The sequence below is a fragment of the Tamandua tetradactyla genome, chromosome 23 (assembly GCF_023851605.1).
Source record: "Tamandua tetradactyla isolate mTamTet1 chromosome 23, mTamTet1.pri, whole genome shotgun sequence".
In the NCBI taxonomy this organism is placed as follows: Eukaryota; Metazoa; Chordata; class Mammalia; order Pilosa; family Myrmecophagidae; genus Tamandua; species Tamandua tetradactyla.
In genome coordinates, this window is record NC_135349.1 from 42,026,334 (window position 1) to 42,054,290 (window position 27,957).

General features: G+C 37.8%; 1 long non-coding RNA gene across 2 annotated transcripts in view; it reads right to left on the reverse strand.

Annotated features, from left to right (window-relative positions):
• Window positions 1–576: 576 nt before the first annotated feature.
• Window positions 577–27,957, reverse strand: part of LOC143667473 (uncharacterized) — a 79,198-nt gene continuing 51,817 nt past the window's right edge. The window contains exons 1-8 of one of the 2 annotated variants that reach the window (XR_013168052.1): window positions 26,010–26,247; window positions 23,581–23,667; window positions 21,491–21,622; window positions 4,124–4,145; window positions 2,231–2,319; window positions 1,898–1,975; window positions 1,699–1,809; window positions 577–681 (exon numbers count right to left, since the gene is read on the reverse strand). This is a non-coding gene — a long non-coding RNA (uncharacterized LOC143667473). Of the gene's footprint in view, window positions 682–1,698; window positions 1,810–1,897; window positions 1,976–2,230; window positions 2,320–4,123; window positions 4,146–21,490; window positions 21,623–23,580; window positions 23,668–26,009; window positions 26,248–27,957 lie in introns of those variants that run through there. The other variant, XR_013168053.1, reaches the window with a different exon arrangement.

The following is a 27,957-nucleotide window of genomic DNA, read 5'->3' on the forward strand; positions in this document are numbered from 1 at the left end:
CAAACCTGAGTGCTGGAGTGTGATGAGAACTGGGTGTTTGGGGTCCCAGAAACAGCTGTCAAGGAAGTTGATCCAGTGACACTGACAAGGACTTCAGAAAGTCCTTCTATATTCTATAAAAACAATCTACAAGCAGGCAATTCTCATGTCTCTCTTCCAGTGGTCAGAAGGGCCTGTCTCAGTGTCTCCCAGTAAGCGTCCTGCCAGGCCTAGACTCCACTGGACAGAACCTCCCCTAGTCTCTGAAATAGTAACTGCCCCAGGAGGGTCACGAAAGATCTGCTCAGTCTAATCAAGTTGCCATAACCCTGTGGAGATATTTCAAGTCAGAATCTGTTTGGTGTGTGATTGGATAGAGAATAAAGCTCCTCGTGGTCATGAAAAATTATGCAGAAGGTCAAAAAATCAGTCAAGAGACAAGTAATGTGCATACAACTCCTAGTCCCCGGGATACTTTCAACCTTTGCCAACAAGAACAGAATTCTGTACTCATGTCCCCTGACTTTAAGAAAGGAAATCAAGAAGTTCCTTTCTTGAGTTCTCATTATATAGTCTCTGGAAGTGACTTTTCTTTACCTGCTTCTCCTTTGCTTTTAGCTGAGCATTTTCTTTCCACATCTTCTCTTCCTCTGCCATAGCTTTTTCCTCAATGATTCTGGCTTCATGAAACACATTTTTTACCTAAAGCAAAATATTTCCATTAATGAATTAATTCTCCCCCCCCCCCAAAAAAAAAAGTTGTAAAATTCCAACTAGGCATCATAAAATTTAATTTTCTAAGACATGCAATATGTGTGGCCTCTACAACCTTCCTGCCAATGAGAGAGTGGGAGAAAGTACTGGATGAAAAGGTGAATACAAAGAAAGTGGGAAATCTTTCAATTCGAACAGCTCCAATGAACGGCTTTTCTTAATGGAGAAAACAAAGTCAAGGCGTGCAGTGAATCCTGAAGGAAGCATAGACTGCTATACCTCAGGCACATCTGAAGTCGTCTTCAAAATAAAACCTTTCAAGTTTTCTACAATTTTTTCTTGTTTCAAAATCTGAGTGTTGGATAGAAACCAAACATATATTAGGATTTCAGTAGAAACTCAGGGCCAGATGCTAAAAAGAACATCAGCAAAACATATCTCACAGTTACCCTATATTTCGTGTAATATCAGTTGATCTAGTTGAGACCCTTAGAGAAAACTCAAGCACATAAAGAAATAAAAAGCAAAGAAAAACCTTGAAGGCACGTATATTCTGTGGCCTCTACAACCTTCCTGCCAATGAGAGAGTAGGAGAAAGTACTGGATGAAAAGGTGAATACAAAGAAGGTGGGAAATCTTTCAATTCAAACAGCTCCAATGAAAGGCTTTCTTAATGGGGAAAAAAAAAACCATCACCACTTTGAAAATTCTCTGTTCTGCCTTAAGAGGGATGAGAACCACTCGAAATCCTGGGTCATCTCTCTCAGGCCCTCAGTTCTTCTCCTTCTCTCGAAGTGATGTGAAAATTATTCAGGGTTGTGAAAATGTATACTTCCCGTGCCCTTAAATATGAAAGGATTTTGTTGATATTCCAGATCAATGTTCAGAGGAAGGCTTGTCTTTCAGACCCCCTTCTCGCTTTTGCTGACACCAGGGTTGAAAGTATTGGGCTTGATTCACCCAATGTACAGAGACTCAAAAGCCACTGAGTCCAAAAACTCTTACCAAGTCCTGATTGCTTGCATTGTGGAGTCTCTCACTCTGCAGGGTAGCTCGTGTCCGCTCAAGGATGTCACCCAGCATTTCATTCTCCCCTTTAAGTGTTTTGAGGTTAACCTTGAGCAAAGCATATTGAGGGTACTTATAATCACTCATTACTTTTAGTTCTGCTTTTAGAACCAAATCAGAAAAGGGGGATTTTTACCTTAAATTTATTTATTTCATCAGATAGAATATTACTGTTCCACTTCATTTCTTGAATACATTTATTTGATTCATTGATCTGTATAGACATGTAATAAAGGAGTTAGAATTCAAAAATATTAATGATGGTGTTAACAAAACATGTCTCCAAGTAGGTGACTCCTTACAGAAATAAAGCATTAGTCTATACAAATGATGCTTGTATTTTCAATGTTATAGCACATGATAAGAGAAAATACCAAGATGCAAGAAGAAACAGTAAAATATCTGACAACAAAAAGGCAGACATATTCAAGGCAAAGCCATAAGAAAAGAAAAGAAAATATAATCATACCTTCTTTTCCCAGTAGGATACTTTTTCTAGAATTTTGTTATTTTCCTCAATGCAGTTCTTGGTCTTCAACAAAATTTGCTGTAAAGTGACTGGAAAAAGATAAAAGCAATCTCTAAAATTATTAGGAAAATCCTTTAAAATTGAATTACCCCTATGTTTAATAGAAAAGGCATATTATCTGACACTATGACTGTAAAAATTCTTAGCATTAATAAGAAGCCTAAAAGAAGCAATTTTTAGTTAATGATATATGCATTTATTAAAACAAATAGGAAAATAAGAATCCTGTTTCAATGAGATTCCTATTTAATTTTTTTTCAAAGAATAAGAAACAGTAAATTGTCTCGGACTAATACCTCTCCCTTCACTAAGCGCCCTTCTTAAAAATTATGATCCTTTCAAATAAGTGTACCATTGCTAGAGATGAAATAGAAAAATTGAGCTTCCTGTCCACTTTCACATCTCTGTCCTCTAATTAGCAAGATAAGTATGTCACTACAGTGGCTTTACAAAAGAAAACCTCATGCCTTCTCCCCACTTAGAAAAACACACTACAATTTCTTAGAGTTCTTTCTGAAACAGTGCATGATAGCCCTACTCAGAGGCCTCCTAAGTTGTCCTGCATCCCAGAGCTCATTTCAGAACAACCAGTGTGGAGTGATCCAGAGAACATAAGCTTTGAAATCAAATGCACCTGGTTATACCTTGGCTTTACCACATCCTCTACAGAGGACCTTAGACAATGCCCAATATCTCTAAATCACAATTTTTCACATCGAAGATGAGAATGCTATCTTCCACCATCCAGGTAACCAACAAGCAGGTGGACACTATTTATAAAGCACTTGAACAGTGTCCAGGAAGCCAGACCCCTCTGACTGGCATTTGGCTCTCTCATCCATCCCCACAGTGCACACTTATCTTCTAATTGTCCAACAGAGAGCTCCGCTTGCCTGAGGCCACACTTCTCACCACCACAGTGCTGCCATCCCTGTAATAAACACCAGCATCGAGGGCCTGCAATGTACCATGCAGCCATCCTGCCCAACAGAGAGCTCCGCTTGCCTGAGGCCACACTTCTCACCACCACAGTGCCGCCATCCCTGTAATAAACACCAGCATCGAGGGCCTGCAATGTACCGTGCAGCCATCCTGCCCAACAGAGAGCTCCGCTTGCCTGAGGCCACACTTCTCACCACCACAGTGCCGCCATCCCTGTAATAAACACCAGCATCGAGGGCCTGCAATGTACCGTGCAGCCATCCTGCCCAACAGAGAGCTCCGCTTGCCTGAGGCCACACTTCTCCCCACCACAGTGCTGCCATCCCTGTGATAAACACCAGCATCGAGGGCCTGCAATGTACCGTGCAGCCATCCTGCCCAACTGAGAGCTCCACTCTATCATCACCATCTACAAAACATGTACAGAATTCATTACCCCCATTTCCTATCATGTCCATTCTTCTCATTCTCCCCTGGGATTACTAGCCCCTCCACTTGACCCCACAGTATGTGGTTTAAACCTCTGTGATGACGCATCTCTGCCTAACAAGAGCAGTACACTTCTCAGAGCCTTAACTTCCCAACAGGCACAGTCAGTGTCTCACTCATTTTCCTCCCCAAACCAGGTCATGCCAGACATTTCCCTGCAGGCTTCAAACTCATATCATCAGTAGCTTCCCAAACCTTTCCCCCTCCAGATCACCTGTGTCTGTTGGTGGCACCTCCGTCTACCCTGTCATCTAGGCTGACAGCCCAGGAATAGTAATTTTGAGAGGTAAGAAGCCAACCAGACATCAGAAGTTACCACATTTTCTTCCAGCTGAATTAGAACCCACATCCACACCAGTATTTAGAAAATATTACAAGGACAATATAAGTCTAAAATCATACCTTGATATATTTGAGGCTTTACCTAAAAGAGTAAAAAACAAAATTAAATTTGATGTCAAAATATATTGCTAATAAAAATATTTTGTTCATGATGCAACAAAATAATTATTAAGTGAAACTACAAAAATTGTTTATTTCAACATAATTTACTGAATTAAAAATTTGAAAAATATATAATAGCCTGTTTAAATAGTGATAATTCATAAATCATTTCTGAAAAAGAGTGCTATGGTGAATGATTTTATCTTGATCAAAAGATCTGTTAACATTCATTTTAAATAAACACAATCTACATTACTTTAATAATGGAATTGGCACACGTTAATATAATAAATATGCTAATGCATCATTTACTTGAAAATATTTTTTAACTCCTGTAGCCATAATGAAGTTCAGATCTGAGGATTGTTCTTTAAAAATCTCTTTTTAAGAAAAAGTAAAATATAATAGGATTAAGATATGCCTCTTTCATTCACCAGAAAGTATCTAGGACATCTTATCCAAAGTTCACTGATTGCTAAATTGATAAAGCAATTCCAACAAAGCAAATCCTATGATTATTTCAGACCACTAAGCACAGAGGTGATCAAATCAGAAATGGAATGAGAGAGGAGCAGAGAAATGCACAAGTAACACCAGAAATGACAGCTATTTATGTACATAAGCATATAGTGTTTTAACTAAATTACAGAGAAACTCCTGTTTTCAGCTTTTTTCCACTTGGTCTTAGATCAAGAGCATTTGATCAAGAACATTTCCATGTCCCAAAATGGCTTTGAAATAAATGAATTTTAAGAGCTGCTTAATATTGCACTATGAGGATGTATAATGATTTAACTCTTCACTATACTATGGATATTTTGGGTTGTTGCCATATATCACTAATAAATAGTATTCAGTCAGGCATCTTCCTCCAAAGTCTCTGAATGCATGTGTTGTTATTTCATTAGGGTAGATTAGCAGATGTAGAATTATACTGAAGAAAAAAAATAGGAACTCATTTTATGTGTTCAGACTCATAGTATTAAACCACTTTTCAGGAGAGTCCACAATTCCATTAACACTGTGTGAAAGCCTCAGAAAATGTTTAATATGAGTACTCCTTTATGATAGAAATGATATATAAATGAATTATCCTCACCAAGATTATATACTTGAACACATCAGACCTGGGCAACCCAACCTGACCCGGTTCCCTTCCCCCTCTTTATTAACCATCCCTCTTTACATCTGGCGATGCTTCCTGTTTAAGTCTCCCTTGTCAGATGTTAATCAAGCTGTATCAGCTTTTTGTGACTTAGGGGTCCCATGGTATACTTTACCTATCTTTTTTTTTAAACAAAGGCAGGACAAGATGGTGGTGTAGGGAGGTATGGAATTTAGTTAGTCCTCTAGGACAACTAGGAGGTAACAGAAACTATCTGGAACACTATTTGGGAGACTTCCATGATTGGACACACATTGTACACTGGTCTGAAATGGATGGAAGGGCCGAGATCACAGCACAGAACCATAAGTCTCCCAAACTGTGGAGGCTGGTGCCCCTCCCCCACTGTCACAGCAGGCTATTTTCAAGACACTTCCTCATGGGAAAAAGAAGCAGTCTTTACTAGGAACAAGGGATGGAGCACTCATAGAAGCCCCAGTTGTGGAACTGATTAACAGATTTGGACAGCTGAATTCAAGCTCCAAACACAAACCTGGAGCAAGGATGAAAGAAACTAGGAGGTTTCTCACTGACAGAGAGGAGATGGGGCTGACAGAAAAAGGAAAAAAAAAAGAGGCTGAGTTGGCCAAGCTCAGAATAGTGGAAAAGAGCTGTGGACCAAGAAAATGGACACACAGAACTGGGTACCAACTCCATATCTTTCATGGCAAACCTAAGGGGCTGAAGTCCAACTCTGAAAGGATTTTTTTCCTCCATTTTTTTTAACTTTTTAACAGCCCATTAAATAAAGCTGCAGGCATTCTCAGGTTCCAGCATCGACCCAGGCAAGGGCAGAGTTAAGGTATTCTGAGAGACACAGTAACTGGTTAGGTAAATGAGATAATGTCTAAAGGTCATATCATTCCCAAGAAAAGGGGAGGGGCACAAGCCAGCACAAGTAGACACTCTCATTTAGAGACCTTGACTCCAGGACCTGGAAAACAGAAACAGCTTAAGTCCACCTTCTACCTAAGCCTCTACCAACCACGTCCCTGGAAAAGACAGGGTCTGTTGAGGATTAAGGGCACTCTACCACTTTATGCTATGGGGAGCTGTGGGCTGACAAGTGCCACCTACTGGACAAGATAGGAAAAACACAGACTTGAGAGGCCTTACAGGAAAGCCAGACAGCCTGCTGGCTCTCATCCTCAGGAAACCTTGATACTGATTATATCCTCTTCCTGAATCCTGGGCCTGGATTGTCTTGAAAAATATGATTGATGTTGATCATATCTGGCAGGGCAAGAACCAGAAAAACAAGACCTAAAAATTTCTGACCAGTTAAACAGAAGCTCTGCTAGAAGTATAGAATAAGCTGAACTGAATGTCAAATAACAGAGAGCAAAGCAAACCAACAAGAAAACCCTAGGTAAAACAGAACTCCAACTCCAGAATAAACTAGTCACGGAAATCAAATGCCTAGACATCAGCAAATTATCACAAGTCATACTAGGAAGAGCAAAGGTGTAGCCCAGCCAAAGGAACAAAGTAACATTTCAAATGAGATTGAAACAACTAATTAAAGATGTCCAAACAAATCTTCTAAATCAGATCAAATCAACGAGGTGAAGCAAAACATGGCAAAAGAGATGAAAGATATAAAGAATACACTATGTGACCAAATAGAAGAGCTCAAAAGCATGAAAAAAAAATTGCAGAACCTCTGGGTATGAAAGGCACATCAGAAGACAGGAAAAATACCACAGAGTCATAAAACAGCATATTTGAAGACTGAGAAGAAAGGATTAGTGAACCAGAGGACAGAACATCTAAAATCCTGTACAAAAAGTAACAGATAGGAAAAGAATGGGGAAAAAATGAGCAGGGTCTCAGGGAATGGAATGACAGCATGAAGCACACAAATATGCATGTTTTGGGTCTCCAAGAAGTTGAGAAGAGAAAAGGGGCACAAAGAATAATAGAGGACATAATCGCTGTAAATTCACCAACTCTTATGAAAGACTGAAATTACAGATCCAAGAAGCACAGCATACACCAAACAAAATAGATTTGAATAGACCTACTCCAAGACACTTACTAATCAGATTGTGAAATGTCAAAGACAAAGAGAATTCTGAAAGCAGCAAGAGAAAAGTGACCCATCAAATAAAAGGAAAACTTGATAAGAGACTATGTGTGGATTTCTCAGCAGAAATCATGGAGACATGAAGGCAGTGGTATGATATATTTAAGATACCAAAAGAGAAAAACTGCCAACCAAGAATTTATATCTGAGGAAACTGTCATTCAAAAATGAGGGAAATTTTTAAATATTTTCAGACAAACAGAAACTGGGGGAGTTATGAACAAGAAATATGCCCTACAAGAAATACTAAAAGAAGTGCAACAGGCAGGTAGGAAAAGACAGGAGCGAGAGGTTTGGAGAAGAGTACAGAAATTACAATAATCAGGAAGGGTAAAAATAGGGAAAAAAAAGATATAGCATATAAAGTCCTAAAGGCAAAATGTAGAAGTAAGTAGTGTCTTTACAGTAATAACAATAAATGTTAATGGATTAAACTCCCCAATCAAAAGATATAGCCTGGCAGAATGAATTTGAAAAACAGGACCCATCTACATGCTGCCTACAAAGAGCCAAGGACAAAAGTAAGTTAAAAATGAAAGGTTGAAAAAACATATTTCATGCAAACAACAACCAGTAAAGAATGGGCAGAGCTTTACTAATATCAGTTAAATTAGACTTCAAATGTAAAACAATTAAAAGAGACAAAGAAAACACTATATTTTAATAAAAGGGACACTTCATCAAGAAGGCATAATAACCACAAATATTTATGCAATGAGCCAGTGTCCAAAAATACATGAGGCAAACTGTGAAAACACTGGAAAGAGAAGTAGACACCTTTATAACAATAATTGGAGACTTCAATATACCACTGTCATCAATGGGTAGAACACATAGACAAAGGATCAGTGTAAGGAAACAGAGATTTTGAAAAGCATGATAAATGAACTAGACTTAACACTTATAAAACATTACACCCCTCCCCACAACCGCAGGATACACATTTTTCTCAAGTGTTCATGGATCATTTTCCAGGATAGACCATATTTTGGGTCACAAAGGAAGTCTCAATAAATTTTAAAAGCTTGAAATTATACAAAACTCTTTCTTGGTTCATAATAGAATGAAGTTGGAAATCAATAACAGGTGGGAGGCTGGGAAATTCTCAAATATGGGGAAGCTAAACAACACACTCTTAAACAACCACTGGTTCAAGGAAGAAATTACAAGAGAAATCAGTAAACACCGCAAGTAAATAAAAATGAGAGCACAATATATCAAAATTTATGGGATGAAAAAAAGGCAGTCCTGAGAAGAAAATGTATTGCCTTAGATGCCTATATTAAAAAGAAGATCAAAAGTAGAGGACCTAACTGCTCAACTGGAGGAACTAGAGAAAGAATATCAAACTAAATCCAAGAAAAGAAAATAACAAAGATTAGAGCAGAAATAAGTGAAATTGAGAACATGAAAATAATAGAAAGAATAAACAAAAACAGAAATTGGTTGAGACAGTCAATAAAATCGATGGACCCTTAGGCTGACAAAAAAGAGAGGATGCAAATAAATAAAATCAGAAATGGAAAGGGTTACATAACTACTGACCCTGCAGAAATAAAGAAGAAAATGAGAACATACTATGAGCAACTACATACTAATAAAATAGACAACTTAGACGAAATGGACAGCTTCCTAGAAAAGCATGAACAACCAGAAGTGACTCAAGAAAAATTAGATGACCTCAACAAACCAATTACAAGTAAAGAATCAGTCACCAAAAAGCTCCCAAAAAAGAAAGTCCAGGACCAGATGGCTTCACATATGAATTCTACCAAGCATTCAAAAAAGAACTGGTACTAATCCTGCTCTCAAACTCTTCAAAAAAAAAATGAAGAGGGAAAGCTACCTAATTCATTCTATAAAGCCAACATCACCCTAATACCAAAACCAGACAAAAATACTATAAGAAAAGAAAATTACAGACCAATCTTTTTAATGAATATAGATGCTGTCATGGTCAAGTTCATGTGTCAACTTGGCCAGGTGGTGGTACCTGTTTGTCTGGTTGGGTAAGTGCTGGCCTGTCTGTTGCTATGAGGACATTTCATAGAATTAAATCATGATCACATAGGCTGCATCAACAGCTGATTCTGTTTGCAATCAGCCAAAGGGAGTATCTTCTGCAATAAGTGGTGCTTAATCTAATCACTGGAAGCCTTTTAAGGAGGATTCAAAAGAGACAGGCTCTTTTCTTCCTGCTTCAGCCAGCAAATCTCTCCTGGGGAGTTCATCCAGACCCTCCATTGGAGTCGTCAGCTTCACAGCTTGGATTTTGGACTCTACATTCCCACAGTTATGTGAAACACTTTTATAAATTTTATATTTATGGATGTTTCCTGTTGATTCTCTTTCTCTAGAGAACCCTAATTAATACAGATGCAAAAACCCTCAACAAAATACTTGCAAATTGAATTCAGCAGCACATTTTTAAAAAATTATACACCAGGACCAAGTGGGTTTTATTCCAGTTATGCAAGTGTGGTTCAACACAAGAAAATCAATTAATGTAACACACCATATCAATAAATCAAAGCAGAAAAGCCACAAGATCATATAGATCAATGCAGAAAAGGCATTTGACAAAATTCAACATCTCTCTTGATGAAAACTCTTCACAGGATAGGAATAGAAGGAAACTCCCTCAACATGACAATGGGAATATATGAAAAACCCACAGCTAACATCATCCTCAGTGGGGAAAGATGAAAGCTTTCCCTCTAAGACCAGGAACAAGAAAGGATGCCCACTGTCATCATTGTTGTTCAACATTCTGATGGAAGTTCTAGCTAGAGCAATTATCAGGAAAAATAAAGGCATCCAAGTCAAAAGTAAGAAGTAAAACTCTCACTCTTGATAGATGACATGATCCCCATATGTAGAAAATCCAAAAAACTCTACCGTAAGGCTTGTAGAGTTAATAAATGAGTACAGCAAAGTGACAGTATACAAGATCAACATGCAAAAATCATAGTGTTTCTCTATAACAGTAATGATCAATCTGAAGAGCAAATCAAGAAAAAAATCCATTTACAATAATAACCAAAATAATCAAATATCAATAATAAATTTAACCAAAGACATAAAAGATCTGTACACAAAAAACTACAAAAAAAATTGCTAAATGAAATCAAGGAAGACTTAAATAAATGGAAGACTATACCATGTTCATGGATTAGAAGACAAAATAGTGTTAAAATGTCAGTTCTATCCAAATTGATTTATAGGTTCATTGCAATACCAATTAAAATCCCAACAGCTTACTTCATAGAAATAGAAAAAACAGTAATCACATTTATTTGAAAGGGCAAGGTGTCATGAATAGCTAAAAATATCTTGAGAAAAAAAAGGCAGTGGGGGGGTCTTACACTTTAAATGACTTTCAAACATGTTACAAAGCTACAGTGGTCAAAATACCATGGCACTGGCATAAAGATAGATATACTCTTCAATGGAATCAAATTGAGTGTTCAGAAATTGACTATCTCATCTATGGACAATTGATCTTTGATCAAGCAGTCAAGTCAAGTCATCTGGGACAGAGTAGCCTCTTCAACAAATGGTGCATGGAGAACTGGATTTCCATATCCACAAGAATGAAAGAGGACCCCTTTCTCACACCTTATACAAAAATTATCTTAAAATGGATCAAAGACCTAAACATTAGAGTTAAAACCATAAAGTTTTTAGGAGAAAATGTAGGGAATTATCTTAAAGATCTTGTGAAAGGATGTGGTGTCCTAGACCTTACACCCAAAGTGCAAGCAATGAAGGAAAAACAGATAAATGGGATCTCCTCAAAACGAAACACTTTTGTATGTCAAAGGACTTTGTCAAGAAAGTAAAAAGACAGCCTACACAATGGGAGACAATATTTGAAAAACACATATCAGATAGGTTGATATCCAGAATATATAAAGAGATCCTACAACTCAACAAGAAAAAGACAAACAATCCTATTAAAAATTGGCAAAAGACATGGGCAGACCCATTTCCAAAAAAGAAATACAAATGGCTTAAGAACCTATGAAAATATGCTCAACCTCACTGGCTATTAGGGAAATGCAAATCAAAACCAGAATGAGACATCATCTTACACCTATTAGAATGGCCATTATATGTATATAGAGAGAGAGGGAAAAGAAAAAATCCACTACAACTATTTCTTTTATATATATATAAAAACTACTACAAAGTTGCAATATACTTTGAAATGTATTGCTTTATATATACATATTTATTATTTAAAGAGAATGAGGAGTATAACAGAGAAGATAGGATTTAACAAATGAGTATAACTGCTGAATCATCATATTGCTATCTCTGTTGATGTCCCAGTGTCTTGGAGCAGCTAGAAGAAAAAACAAAAATCATGGAACTGTAACCCATACCAAATTTTAAAATCTGTCCTATAACTATTTGTAAAATGTACTTGCAAATTTATGGCTTTTTTGTACATATGTTGTATTTCACAATTTTTTTAAATGTTAAAAATTTTTTTAAAAACTACAAATGCTGGAGATGATGTGGAGAAAGAGGCACACGTTCACTGTTGCTGGGAATGTAGAATGATGCAACCACTCTGGAAGGCAGCTTGGCGGTTCATCAGGAAGCAAGCATAGAATTGCCATATGATCCAGCAATCTCACTACTAGGTATATATTCAGAGGAACTGACAGCAAGGACGCAAATGTCTTTGACTTGATAGTTGGTGATGCTGTGTTTGTCTGTTCTTTGTTGCTATGGGCCAATGAAAATTGTCTAAAATTGAGAGTGCTACTGATTGTACAACCAAGTGAGAATACTGTAAAACATGGTTTGTTAATTTTGGACATTATCCATAAAGCCCAATAGATTGAGGGAACTGAAGGGTACAGTGACTGAGAGGCAGAAAGGCGAATTATGGTGTACATATATGATGGAATACTGTGCGACTACAGAAAGAAATGAAGTCGTGAGGCATGCAATGAGATGAATGAAACTTGAGGACATTATGTTGTACAAAATAAGCCAGAAACAAAAGGATGAATACTGTAGGGTCACATTAATCAGAACTAACTATAATGAGCAAACTCAGAGTTAAATTGAGAGCATGGGTTATCAAGAGATACAAAGAGGGTAGAGAATGGGCATTTGATGCTGAGAGAGTACAGAATGTACAACAGGATTGATTGTAAAGATCCAGAAATGGATAGCACGATAATATCTGATGGTAGCACAATATTGTAAGTATACTGAACAAAGCTGAGTGTGAATGTGGTTGAAAGAGGAAGGCTTGGGACATGCATGACACCAGAAAGATCAAGGATAAAAACTGGGACTGTATAACTTAGCAAAACCTAAGAGTGGATAATGATGGTGATTAAATGTGCAAACACAAGAAATTTTTTCATGAGGAAAAACATGAATGTCACCATTGCAAGGTGTTGAAAATCGAATGGTATAGGGAAAAAAACAAAATGCAAACTAGGGTCTATAATTTGAGTATAACATTGTAATACTCTTCCACGAATTGTAGCAAAGGCAATAAATAGACCAAAGCTAAATGTCAGTAAGGGGGGATATAAGGGAGGGGTATGGGATTTTTGTTATTATTATTGTTTCTACTTTTAATTCTTTTATTTTTTATTTTATTTTTTCCTCTTCTTTTTTCTTTGTGGAAGGAATGGAAGTGTTCTCATATGGATTGTTGTGGTGAATGCATAACTATGTGATTATACTGGGAGCCATTGTTTACTTAGGATGGACTGTATGGTGTAAGAATAAAACTGTTTCAAAACTAAACAGAGGAGGCCAAGATCACAGCTTAGTGAGGTGTGGAATTTAGTTTGTCCTCCAGAGCAATTAATAAATAGCCAGGAACAGTACAGAACAACTGCTGGAGCCACATCAGTGACCAGACACACAGCATACCCCAGTCTGGACAAGCTGGACCACCTGCGAGACCCCCAGAACTATGAGTCCCCCAAGCCATGGAGGCTGGCACCCCTCCCCCACAGGCTGCTTCCCAGAGTTGAAAGGAAAGAGACTTTACTAGCAGCAAGGGGCTAAGCGCAACTAATCTCCAATTGTGGAATTTATTAACAAATTCTGACTAATAAAAATAGGCCCCCAGCTCAGCTAAACCTCGAATAAAAGCTAAAGTTACTAGTTTTAGCCCTAGCACAGAGGGGGCAAGGCTGATGGAACAAAAAAAAAAAACAGAGGTTTTTTGGATTGGACAGCACAAAATACTTGAAAAGGTCTGGACCCTAAAAAAATAATAATAATGAGGGGCGTATAGCACCTGGAGATAGGTAGAGCAACATACCAACTTAAGCTCTTGATTAACAAACCTGAAAAACTGGGGTCTTGCTCTGAAAAGGATTTTTTTTTCTTTGTTTCTACAGCTTAAAACTGCTGTCAGGCTCCTACTGCCCCAGGCAAGGGCAGAATTAAGCTTATCTGAGAGACAGAGGCTGGTCAGGTGAAAAGAGGTATTTCCCTGGGGGCTGTGCCTTCCCCAGGAGAGGGGAATATAGGAATATAGAGACATATAGGAAAAGACAGGAGAGAGAGGTATGGAGAAGAGTGTAGAAATGAAGACTATTAGTAACCGTAAAAAGAAGAAAAATTAGATATGACATGTAAAATCTAAAAGGCAAAATAGTAGAAGAAAGTTCTGCCCTTACAGTAATAACATTAAATGTTAATAGATTAAACTCCCCAATCAAAGACATAGACCTGCAGAATGGGTTAAAAAACAGGACCCATCTATATGCTGTCTATAAGAGACACATTTTAGACCCAAGGACAAACATTGGTTGAAAGTGAAAGGTTGGGAAAAGATATTTCATGCAAACAACAATCAGAAAAGAGCAGGAGTAGCTATACTAATATCCAACAAAATAGACTTCAAGCATAAAACAATTAAAAGAAATGAAGAAGGATTCTATATATTAATAGGAGGAACAATTCAGCAAGAAGACATAACAATCATAAATATTTATGCACAGAGCCAGAGTACTCCAAAATACATGAGGCAAACACTGAAAAGAGAAATAGACATATCTACCATAATAGTTGGAGACTTCAATTCCCCACTCTCATCATGGATCATTCTCATGGATCATTCTCAAGGATAGACCATATGCTAGGTCACAAAGCAAGTCTCAATAAATATAAAAAATTGAAATCATACAAAACGCTTTCTTGGATCATAAAGGAATGAAGTTGGAAATCAATAACTGGCAGAGGACCAGAAAATTCACAAATATATGGAGGCTCAAAAACACACTCTTAAACAATCAGTGGGTCAAGGAAGAAATTACAAGAGAAGTCGGCAAATATCTCGAGGCAAATGAAAATGAAAACACAACATATCAAAATCTATACAGTGCAGCAAAGGCTGCAGAGGGAAATTTGTTGCCCTAAATGCCTATATCAAAAAAGAAGAAAGAGCAAAAAATCAAGGAATTAACTGTTCACTTGGAAGAACTAGAGAAAGAACAGCAAACTAACCCCAAAGCAAGCAAAAGGAAAGAAATAACAAAGATTAGAGCAGAAATAAATGAAATTGAGAATATGAAAACAGTTGAGAAAATCAACAAAACCGGAAGTTGGTTCTATGACAAAATCAATAAAATTGATGGTCCCTTAGCAAGGGTCACAAAAAGAAGAAGAGAGAGGATGCAAATAAATAAAATCAGAAATAGAAAAAGAGAGATAACTACCCACTCCACAGAAATAAAGGAGGTAATGATAGGATACAATGAACAACTTTATGCTAAAAACTAGACAACATAGATGAAATGGATAACTTCCTAGAAAGGCATGAACAACCAACATTGATTCGAGAAGAAACAGATGACATCAATAACCCAATCACAAGTAAAGGAATTGAATCCATCATTAAGAAGCTCCCAAAAAAAGAAAAACCCAGTACCACATGGCTTCATATGTGAATTCTACCAGGTATTCAAGAAAGAATTAGTACCAATCCTGCTCAAGCTCTTCAAAATATTGAAGAGGAGGGAAGGCTACCTAACTCATTCTATGACACAAAAATCACCCTTATACCCAAGCCAGACAAAGATACTACAAGAAAAGAAAATTACAGACCAATCTCGCTAATGAATATAGATGTGAAAATCCTCAACAGAATTCTTACAAATTGAATCCAGCAGCACATTAAAAAAATTATACACCATGACCAAGTAAGATTCATCCCAGGTATGCAAGGATAGTTCAACATAAGAAAATCAATTAACGTAATACACCATATCAACAAATCAAAGCAGAAAAAACACATGATCATCTCGATTAATGCAGAAAAGGCATTTGACAAAATTCATCATCATTTCTTGTTAAAAACACTTCAAAGGATAGGAATGGAAGGAATGTTCCTCAACATGATAAAGGGAATATATGAAAAACCCACAGCTAACATCATCCTAAATGGGGAAAAATGGAAAATTTTCCCCCTAAGATCAGGAACAAAACAAGGATGTCCACTCTCACTATTGTTATTCAACATTGTGATGGAAGTTCTAGCCAGAGCAATTTAGACAAGAAAAAGAAATACAAGGCATCAAAATTGGAAAGGAAGAAATAAAACTCTCACTGTTTGCAGATGATATGATACTGTATGTCAAAAACCCTGAAAAATCCACAGCAAAACTACTAGAGCTAATAAATGAGTACAGCAAAGCAGCAGGTTACAAGATCAACACTCAAAAATCTGTAGTGTTTCTATACACGAGTAATGAGCAATCTGAGGGGGAAATCAAGAAAAAATTCCATTTACAATTGCAACCAAAAGAATGAAATATTTAGGAGTAAATTTAACTAAAGATACAAAAGACCTATACAAAGAAAACTATAAGAAATTGCTAAAAGAAATCACAGAAGACCTAAATAAATGGAAGGGTATACTATGCTCATGGACTGGAAGACTAAATATAGTTAAAATGTCAATTCTACATAAATTGATTTATAGAGTCAATGCATTACGAATTAAAATCCCAAACACTTACTCTGTAGAAATAAAAAAAAATGATTAACCAGATTTATCTGGAAGGTCAGGGTGCCCTGAATAACTAAAGATATCCTGAGAAAGAAAAATGAAGTTGGAGGTCTCATGCTACCTGATTTTAAGGCTTTATTACAAAGCTACAGTGGTCAAAACAACATGGTATGGCATAAAGATAGATATACTGACCGATGGAATCGAATATAGTGTTCAGATATAGACCCTCTCATCTATGGACAATTGATCTTAATACAGTCAAGCCAACACATCTGGGACAGTACAGTCTCTTCAATAAATGGTACCTAAAGAATTTGATATCCACATGCAAAAGAATGAAAGAGGATCCATATCTCACACCCTATACAAAAATGACCTCAAAATGGATCAAAGACCTAAACATTACAGCTAAAACCATAAAACTTTTAGGAAAAAATGTAGGGAAATATCTTATAAAACTTGTAATAGGAGGCAGTTTCCTAGATCTTACACCCAAAGCACGAGCATTGAAGAAAGAAATAGATAAAGGGGAACTCCTCAACATTAAACACTTTTGTGCATCAAAGAACTTTGTCAAGAAAGTAAAAAGACAGCCTACACAATGGGAGACATTTGGACAGGACATATCAGATAAGGATCTAGTATCTAGAATATATAAAGAGATTGTTCAACTCAATAACAAAAAGACAAACAACCCAATTACAAAATGGGCAAAAGACATGAACAGACACTTCTCAGAAGAGGAAATGCAAATGACTAAAAAGCACATGAAAAGATGCTCAACTTGCCTAGCTATTAGGGAAATGCAAATCAAAACCCAACGAGATATCATCTCACACCCACCAGAAAGGCCATTATCAATAAAACAGAAAATGAGCAAGTGCTGGAGAGGATGTGGAGAAAGAGAACACTTATCCACTGTTGGTGGGAATGTAAAATGGTACAACCGCTGTGGAAGGCAGTTTGGTGTTTCCTCAGGAAGCTAAGTATAGAATTACCATATGATCCAGCAATACCATCACTAGGTATCTATTCAGAGGACATGAGGGCAATAACACAAATGGACATTTGCACACCAATGTTTATAGCAGCATTATTTACAATTGCCAAGAAATGGAAAAGTCCAAGTGTCCATCAACAGACAAGTGGCTAAACAAGCTGTGGTATATACATATGATGGAGTATTAATGCAGCTGTAAGACAGAATAAAGTCATGAAGCATGTAATAATGTCGATGGACCTTGAGGACATTATGCTGAGTGAGATAAACCAGAAACAAAAGGACAAATATGGTATGGTCTCACTGATATGAACTAACATTAATGAATAATAAACTTGGAGAATTTCAGTTAAGAGCAGAGGTCATCAGGTGATAGAAATAGGATAGATATTGGATAATTGGAGCTGAAGGTATACAGACTGTGCAACAGGACTGATTGTAAAAATTCAGAAATGGATAGCACAATATGATGTGATTGTAACACAATAATGTAAGTACACTGAATGAAGCTGAATGTGAGAATGACGGAGAAAGGAGGGCTAGGGGCACATATGAAACCAGAAGGAAAGATAGAAGACAAAGACTGAGATGGTATAATCTAGGAATGCCTAGAGTGTGCAATGATAGTGACTAAATGTACAAATTAAAAAATGTTTCTGCATGAGGAAGAACAAAGGAATGTCAGTATTGCAGGGTGCTGAACATAGATGGTCATTTATATTTTAAGACTTCAACTTCTGCATGAGACTAAAGCAAAAAATGTTTATTTGGTACAAAATTTATATTTTAACCAGTGCATTTCCTAATATAACTTATTTGGCCAGGTTAATTGAATACCATAAGTACATGAAACCTTGAATAGGGTGTGAGATTTTGTAGGTTTGTCCAATGTGATGCCTCAGTAAATCCCAGAGTGATGTGAACAGTGAATAAAGAAGTAATTGCAAAGTCGCCTTGAGGGAATGATGAAAAGGGGGGGAAATTCAACTTCCCCATTTGGGGAATTCCTGATATTCTCGCAAGCAGTGGGGACAACCAAATCAATAGTCCAAGCCCTCAGTCTTGGGGTTTGTTCATATGAAACTTATCCCCGCAAAGGATAGGCTAGGTCTACTTAAAATTAGGCCTAAGAGTCACCCCCAGAGAACCTCTTCTGTTGCTCAGATGTGGCCTCTCTCTCTCAGCCAACATGGCAAGCAAACTCACTGTCCTCACCCTCTCTACATGGGATGTGACTCCCAGAGGTGTAAACCTCCCTGGCAACGTGGGACAGAAATCCTAGAAGGAGCTGGGACTCAGCATCAAGGGATTGAGAAAATCTTCTCAACCAAAAGAGGGAAGAGAGAAATGAGACAAAATAAAGTATCAGTGGCTGAGAGATTTCAAACTGAGTCAAGAGGTTATCCTGGAGGTTATTCTTATGCATTATATAGATATCCCCTTTTCAGTTTAAGATATATTAGAGAGGCTAGAGGGAAGTGCCTGAAACTAGCACTGTGTTCCAGTAGCCGTTTTTCCTGAAGATGAATGTTTAGTGATACAGCTTTCACAATGTGACTATGTGATTATGAAAATCTTGTGTCTGATGCTCCTTTTATCTATGGTATGGACAGATGAGTAAAAACTATGGATTTAAAATAAATAAATAATAGGGGGAACAAACGTTAAAACAAATTGAGTAGACTGAATTACTAGTGATCAACGAAAGGGAGTGGTAAGGGGTATAGAAAAAAACAGAGCAAACAAAGGTTAAAATATTTTGGGTGAATGGAAATTCTAATGGTCAATGAGAGTGAGGGGTAAGAGGTATGGTACATATGAGTTTTTTCTTTTTCCTTTTTATTTCATTTTCTGGAGTGACACAAGTGTTCTAAAAAATGATTATGGTGATGAATATACTACTGTGTGATGATATTGTGAGCCACTGATTGAACACCATGTATGGAATATTTGCATGTTAAGAATGTTTGTATTTGTATGTTGTTTTGGCTTGTCAATTTAAAAAAATTAAAAAAAAACTAAACAGAATCAAGTTCTGGAGAAGAACTGAAAGCAGAGACATGAATAGACATTGTACAATGGTGTTTATGGTGGCATTATTCATGATTTGAAATGGATGGAGGTGGCCTAAGGGTACTTCAGTGGATGAATGGAAGGGCCAACTGTGGTGTACACATACAATGGAATACTGAGAAGCTGCAAGAAGGAATGAAGTTGTGGGGCATACAATTAGATAAATGAAACTTGAGGACATTATATTGAGTGAAATAAGCAGAAATAAGAGGACAAATTTTGTAAGCCTCACAAATATAAATTAAGTATAATAAGCAAATGCTGAGAATTGAATTTAAAAGCATAGTTATCAGGGGATAGAACATGGGCACAGATTGGGCAATCAACAATTAAGGAGAAAAGAAGGTTCATTAAGACTTATTGTAAAGTTTCCTAGACTGTAAGCTCTTACAGCAGTCACATCTATTCCTGAGTTTTAACTGTTATTTCTAAATCCTGAGATGCTGAGCTCTTTGTGTATATTCTGTAGTTCCTTGGAACTTTGGGTATCTGTGTGACACCTAAGACTCAGAGTTAGAATTCTGCAGGTCTGAAAGTCAGCATTACCCCATACAGCAACTGTTAAAGAAGCTGAAAAAGAGATCAGACTTCAATTAGAGATATAACTGAAACTTTAGACTTAGTTAGGGCTAAGGTAAATCAGAATACAGGGCAATGGATGAGATTAACTGTAGTTTAAAACTTCAACTTCTCTGTGAGACCAAAGGGAGAGATGTTTATTTGGTACAAAATTTATATATTCTGTAGCACACTAATTTAACCTATGTGGTCAGTTTATCTAAACAACATAACTACATGGGACTAAGACTAGGGAATGAGACTTTATTATTCTGTACAGGCTAATGTAATCCCCCAATATGTCCCAGATTATTTTGGGCAGAAAATAAAGAAATATTTGCAAAGGCCCCTTGAGGGACTGGGGGAAAATGTGGGCATATTAAACTCCCCCACCTCGGGAAATCCTGATATTCTTGCAAGCATTAGGAGCTCCCAATTTAATGTCAGACACTTGATCTTGGGAAACTTATTCCTGCAAAGGAGAAGCTAAGCTTACTTATAATGATGACCTAAAAGTCACCACCAGAAAACGTCTTTTTGTTGCTCAGATGTGCCTCTCTCTCTCTCAGTTAACTCTGCAAATAAACTCACTTCCCTCCCCACTATGTGGAACATGACTTCCAGGAATGTAAATCTCCCTGGCAACGTGGTACATGACTCCCAGGGATGAGCGTGGCCCTGGCATCATGGGTTTGAGAATGCCTTCTTGACCAAAAAGGGAAAAAGAAATGAAAATAAAACAGAGCTTCAGTAGCTAAGAGATTTCAAATAGAGTTGAGAGGTCATTCTGAAGATTATTCTTATGCATTATATACATATTCCTTTTTAGTTTCTTGTGTATTAGGATAGCTAGAAGGAAATACCTGAAACTGTTGAACTGTAATCCAATAGCCTTCATTCTTGAAGATGATTGTATAATTATATAGCTTTTATCATGTGACTATGCGATTGTGAAAGCCTTATGACTGACTCCCTTTATCCAGAATATGGGTAGATAAGTAAGAAAATAAAGACAAAAATAAATAAATAAATAAATAATGGGGGCAGATAAGGGGTATGGGATATTTCGAATGTTCTTTTTTATTTTTATCTGTTTCTCTTGGAGTAATGAAAATGTTCTAAAATTGATTGTGATGCACAACTATATGATGATTCTGTGAGCCACTGATTGAATACTTTCACTGGATTGTTTGGTGTGTGAATATATCTCAGTAAAATCTATCTCAATAAAACTGCTTTTTAAAAGATTATATACTTGTCCACTAAGTTCTTATTTAAAAGATTAGGTCATTTTACAAGGTTAACTTCCATTTCAAACATTAATTTTTGTTCACATTAGTAATCTAAAAGCAAATAAAAAATAAACAGATAAAAGGATACAGAATTTTCTGCTTATTTAGGAGTCCATGTATGCCTATAAGGCTCTTCAGTATACTCACAGGAAGGACGCACTTCCAGATGAAAATGACAAATAAAGCAATTCCCACATAGGCAGCAATAATGACAGGCTTCTGTGGAATTCCGTATAAATCAGGACCGGGTCGAAAAGCATCAGGCAGATATTCAGCAGACTGGAATAATAGTATTAGAAATAATGAGGAGCCTCAGAGAATCTGTAATATAGCAATCACAAGAAAATCCACCACAGAAACCCTAAACCAGCCATCGAGAAGTAACCACAACCCTCCAAAAGCTCCACTGGGTTCCAGGGTTCCAACATAGACTGGGAGTGGGCGCCTCATGTTGCCCGCGGGCTCCGCAGTGTTGTTAGTGTGCGTGTGTGTGTGTGTGTGTGTGTTTCCTTTAGAGAACAATTTCCAGTTCACCATGGGCTCTACCCACTCCCGGCTCTAAGGCTGAGCTGTAGTCCTAAGAATCATACTCGGCTAAATTAATTTTTATCACTTAGAGATGAGCACAGGGCAATGAATTTAAAAATGCATTAGCGAGATGAATTTATTGAGAAATTAGAATTTAAGTAGAACATAAGTGGTGATAATGAAGATGACACTAATAATGTGAGATTTCTCTAAGATCCTTGATTTTAATTCATTACACTCTGATGTGAATGAAATAATGTATGCAATCCTGATAACTGATCTAGATAGATTACTCAGAATGTAACTGTTTTGTTTTTTTTTTCAACTTGACACTGGAATTCTAAATGTTTCCTTAAAGACAGTGCCTTAAGCAGAGATATTTTCATTCAACAGGACAGGACTCAAGAAGGGGAAGGGATGAATTACTGATCCAGGCAACAACATGAATGAATCTCAGAAACACTATTCTGAGCAGAAGATGACAGATGCAAATGAGGACAAAGGGTAGGCATCTATTTATTTGAAATTCTGCAACAAGCAGAATTAACTTATTAATGCAGGGATTGGCTGGATAAGAGAGTGAGGGCACTTTCTAAGGTGATAGTACTATTCCACATCTTGAACGGAGTTTGGATTATGCTGCCATATGTACTGGTCTTAAGTTTTACATATTTTGCTCAATATTAATTTTACATTTAAAAATTCTGTAAATAAATATATAGCTCTAGTTAATAACAGACATGCTGTCATGTAGGAGGAGTGATACTGATGTCAGCAATTTACTTGAAAATGCACCAGAAATAAGGTGGATGGATGACTGGATAAATGGATGGAAAGATAAGAGATAAGTCAAGTTTAGTAAAATGTTAATGAATTAATGGTGCTATCTGATTGAAAATTTTCATAATAAAATGCTAGGGATCATTAACAAAACCCAACTGGCACATGCCAGTCATTGTTCTTTTGAACCAGAGTTCCAAAAAATAATTGTTATTAAAGGCCTGTTTGAACACTTTTAGGTGCAATCCTAATTGGGGATTTTCCCAACTAATTCAGCGCTGAGTTGCAAAATGCAAGTATATGCTGAAACAGTCTCACAGAGGTGCTACATTCCAGCCATGACAAAAGAGTTAAAACCTGCCCCAGATCTCTTTATTTTGTTTAGGTAAAAGATAAAAAAAAAAAAAAAAAATTGTAGTATGTTCCACAAAAGAATTCTATTTATCAAGGAAAAGGAACAACCTATGAATATACAAAATAACATGGATAAATCTCAAAGTGATTGTTCTGACGTAAGAATCCAGAGCAAAAATATGCATCCTATAGGCTTCCATGACAAATAACCCTATAAACTGAAGATCAGTGGTTGAAGGGAGTGGTGGTTCAATGGGGAGAGAGGTTGGAAAGATGGATTACAAGGAGCATGAAGGAACTTTTCAGTTTGTTGGATATAATTACCATCTTGATCGTCTGATGGGTTCAGGGTTGTATACCTATGTCAAAAATCAAACCATTTATATACATTAAATAGGTGTTGTTTATTATCTATCAAGCAACTCAATCAAGATTTAGAAAAGTAATCTGAAAGACATTCTATAAGTTTTTCTTTACTTTCTTGGCAAAAAATTCAAGTATTTAAAAAAATAGTTAAAAATTTAACTTATGGATTTATAAGTCAATATAAAATAGCCAAAAACATCCAAACTTACATTGCGTGGGAAGCACAGATCTTGTTTTAAATATCCATGAAATACTTGAATCAAATCCTTTGTAAAATTTCCAAAAACACGTTCAACCTGTATGAATGAATGTGACAAAACAGCAATCAAAATTCTATATTAAAGTTTCAAATTTTATATATTTATTTATTTACAGAATGGATATAACTGACAGAAAAGCAACTGCTATTATACTGGTATTATTCCAATAAAAATTTGGGACTGAATATTTATTGTTAAGCCCAAGAATCTAAAACCATTGAAGATTTCTTTCCACACCCATTTTCTCTCTAAATCAGGGCATATAAATCAGTACATAGATTTGCTGGCAGAGGAATCTTGTGTATTATATTCGAAACTATGAGAATCGTATCTAGTGCAAAACACAATTTCAAATAACCACTAGCTAGAATTCAGCTTTATATTACATAGTATTGCACCTAACACAATCAATAGTAACCAAGAAAATTTTATGTAAAAAGAATACAAAGTTTCTGGAAGTAAGCTCACCACGCACAAAAAAAGAAACATATAATTTATACAAAACTGGACTTTACAAGTGTTTTAGTTGGAAATAAATTTGAGTCTTCATTCTACCAATCGATACACTAAACTACAGTTTCCTGCACATTGAAACCTGTCTAGAAAATAACCTCTGGACCCTACAGCACTTTCATCTTCAGCCTTCACAGCTGAGGGGGTAAAATGTGTCCTCTGGGGAAACTCCCACTACTCTGAGCAGCCGCTGTCTGGAGGGAGCTTAGCTCTCAGTGCAATCGTTAAAGATGCAGAACAAATGCATTAAAAGGATAAAGATCCCTGGCCTTAATTGGAGAAACATCCTGCACAATGGGCATTCATGTTACATCTGGCAACTGTCAGGACGCAGGTATCAAGTGAACCGCTAGCCCGATGAGAGCACAATGTACCACTAAAAACAGCGGTTCTGAGAGTTGATAGCGGAAAACTTAAGAAATAAAAAAAAAAACGCACAATGAAATCTAAACCACAGAAACCATCATTTGGAAAGTCAACTGGGGAGAATTTTTAATTCCCTAGTGTTCCAGGCTTGACAGTGAGAGAAGAGACAGGGCGAATACTTATTTTCTTTTGAGGAAAATCTGGGTGAATCTGAAAAAGCAAAGAAATTGGAAGTGTATGAAGAAAAGCAGATATTTTCCTTTGTTTAATCTTTGGCACTGCAACATGGGTGACATTAACTTTCTTTTTATATTCAGGGTGATGCCAGTGGTCCCATAATCTTAAAGTAATTTTAAGAGTAACACACCTTCAGCTCTGGAAGCCCCATCAGATGCATGCGTTCCCTTTTATATACCATGCCTCATAAGGAGTTACTCCCTAGATTTGAAAACCAGGTAGAATATTGCCTCAATAGGTCTACTTATTACTAGGGGTTTGTCTCCTGCCCCTGTCTCTTCCCCTCTCTTCTGGGGGTGGGGGTGGGGGGCTTGTTTGTTAATGAGAGTGAGGGTGAAAACGTTGGCAGTTGGACCATCTTGTACTTGAACCATCCTAAGGATGTTAAGGGTCCTTCCTGTTTGGGGTAAATCAGGAGTCCCCCAAGACACCTTTCACAAAGGAAAGGACAGTGACTCCTCTGCCTCCAGTCACATCCCTCCTGATGAGTCCACACATTCGTTATAAACATCCCAGCAGGGTGCAGCCATGGGTTTCCAGGTCTCATGGGCTTCTCGGAGCTTCCATGGAACTGGTGGGAAACAGAGCCCCTGGGAGCCACCTCGGGGAGCGGCAGGAAAGAGGGATGAGCCAGAAGTTGTTAAAGCCTTGGGAGAACATGATAGCATAGATCGCAGATGACATTTTGCTTTGTTAACAGACTGGGAATGGCAGCACTGATTGGGCACCACCTTTCCCTGGGCTGCCAAGCTTCCATGAATATGAAAATGGACTTGGGGGGAAATGGAAGTGCGCACGGGTCGGACACTTATTTGCAAAGCTTGAAGCAGGCTCTTTCTCAGAGCTCTGAGAAAGACAGGGACAAGTGAATCCTAAAGTAAGAGCCCCACACCTTTTTTATAAACAACTTCATGGAGATAATTCAGGTATCATAAATTCCCCCATTCAAAACCTACAATGCAAGAACACTCAGTACACCCACAGCTCTTGACTTTTTGAAGGTAGAGTTACTATTTGGCGTTTCCACCATCTCAGCCTTTCCTGTGGATGAGTGGAGCAGGGTCAGCCAGACTCAAAACCCCCTGTGGGCAGCAGCGGCCAGAGCCCGTCCCGGGTCCCGGCTGGGAAAGACACGCTCAGGTCCTGGGTCTCTAGGGAGGAGGAATCCCCTTTCAGAGACCACAAGAAAAAGCTGTTCAAACCACAGTGTGAAACAGCCCAATAAAAAGGAAGAAAGCACGACACCTCTCAGCTCTACTCACGCTCGCGGTTGGGTGGGTTGGGGGACCGGGAGACCCCAGCAGGAGAAGCCAGAGGAGCAGCCCAGCCCCCTCCATGTCGTTGCCCCTGGGGGCGCCGGGGGCCTGGCAGGAGGAGCCGGGCGGGGCCAGGAACTGGGGGTGGGCGCGGAGCTGGGGCTAGAGGCGCAGTGAAGTGGACTCTCAGGAGCCGTTGGAGAAGGACGAGGGCTCTCTCTTCCTCCGTGTTTTCTCTCCGGGTAGATCGTTACCTTGGCAACCAGAATGCTTTATACCTATGACATGTGACCCCCGCGCGGCCCCAAGCTTAGGCGCCCCCTTCCCCTAGCTGGTCCCCCCATCACGCGCCGTCCCCAACCGCATGTGCCCTGTGTCCCTTTCGTGAACCTTGTGATTTCTGGCCCTTCTCAATCACATCCCCTCTCTCTGCCGCTGCTTTCCGGAAATCCAGAGGTTTCACATGGCCGTTCTTAACTACAAATCGAAAAGCAAACGGTGGTGGAACTGCAAGGGGAAACAAGACAGACGTGCAAAATGGGAGATTTTAACACCCCTCTCGCAGCAACTAATAGAAGCAGAAAAAAATCAGGAAGATTTGAACATCAAAACGTCTGAACCATTAATATATTTATTTGTTTATGTTTACATATATCATTGCACCTAGCTGTAGAAGATACATTAGTTTCAAGTACGTGTGCTGCGTTGACAAAATCAATCTTATTTAGCCCATAAAGCAACTCTCAGTGTATTTCAGAAGAATGTAACCACCCCGATTATGTTCTTGGATCATAATGTAATTGGGCTAGAAATCAATAACAAAACACTAACAAGATATTCCCCCATATGTTTTGAAAGTGAGAAGTACTCATTTTCTAAATAAAACATAAGTCAGAGAAGAAATCTCAAAGAAAGAAGAATATATATATATATATTTAAATTTAAAAATACTTGATTGCTAAAACAAAAAGCTAACCATCGCCTGAACCTTCAGAGAATCCAATTCTTTCTGCTGGTGGAGGGTCCTGCCTCCATGCAGGTGGCTGCTGGCTGATGAGGGTGGTGGCTTCTGAAAGTGGTGGTGGCTGTGGCGATTTCTTAAAGTAAGACAGCAAGCCTGTTGCACTGATTGACTCTGCACGAGAGATTTCTATCTGGTGTGTGATGCTCTTTGATAGCATTTCAAAATCGGAGTCAATCCTCTAAAACCCTGCCACTGCTTCATCAGCTAAGTTGATGTCATTTTCTAAATCCTTTGTTGTCACTTTAATAATCCTCTTCACCAGGAGTAGATTCCATCTCAAGAAACCACTCTCTTTGCTCACCTATGAGAAGTAACTCCTCACCTGTTGCAGTTTTGTCGTGAGACCGCAGCATTCAGTGGCGCATCCAGGCTCTACTTCCTGTTCTCTTCCTGTTTCCACACGTTGTTAAGTTACTTCCTCCACTGAAGCCTTCAGCCCCAAAGTCATCCATGAAGGCTGGAATCACCTTCTTCCAAACTCATAATGTTGATATTTTGACCTCCTCCCATGAATCACAAATGTTCTTTTTTTAAATGCAATTTTATTGATATATATTCAAACACCATAAAATCTATCCAAAGTATGCAATCAGTGGCTCACAGCATCATCACTTACGTTGTGCATTCATCACCACAATCAATTTTAAAACATTTTGATTACTTCAAAAAAGAAATAAAAAGAAAAAAGAAAACCCAAAACATCTCATACCCCTTACTCCTCCTCCATTATTTTTTAACAGGTTTATTCACATACCATACAAATCCTTTCTAAGTGTGCAATCAATGGCTGTTGGTATAAATGCAGAGTTCATGCATTCACCACTGCAGTTAATATGAGAACATTCTCATTTCTTCCAAAGGAAAAATCCCAGACCCCTTACATCCCCTTTTATTGACATTTAGCTTCAGTATGGTGCCTTTGTTACAATT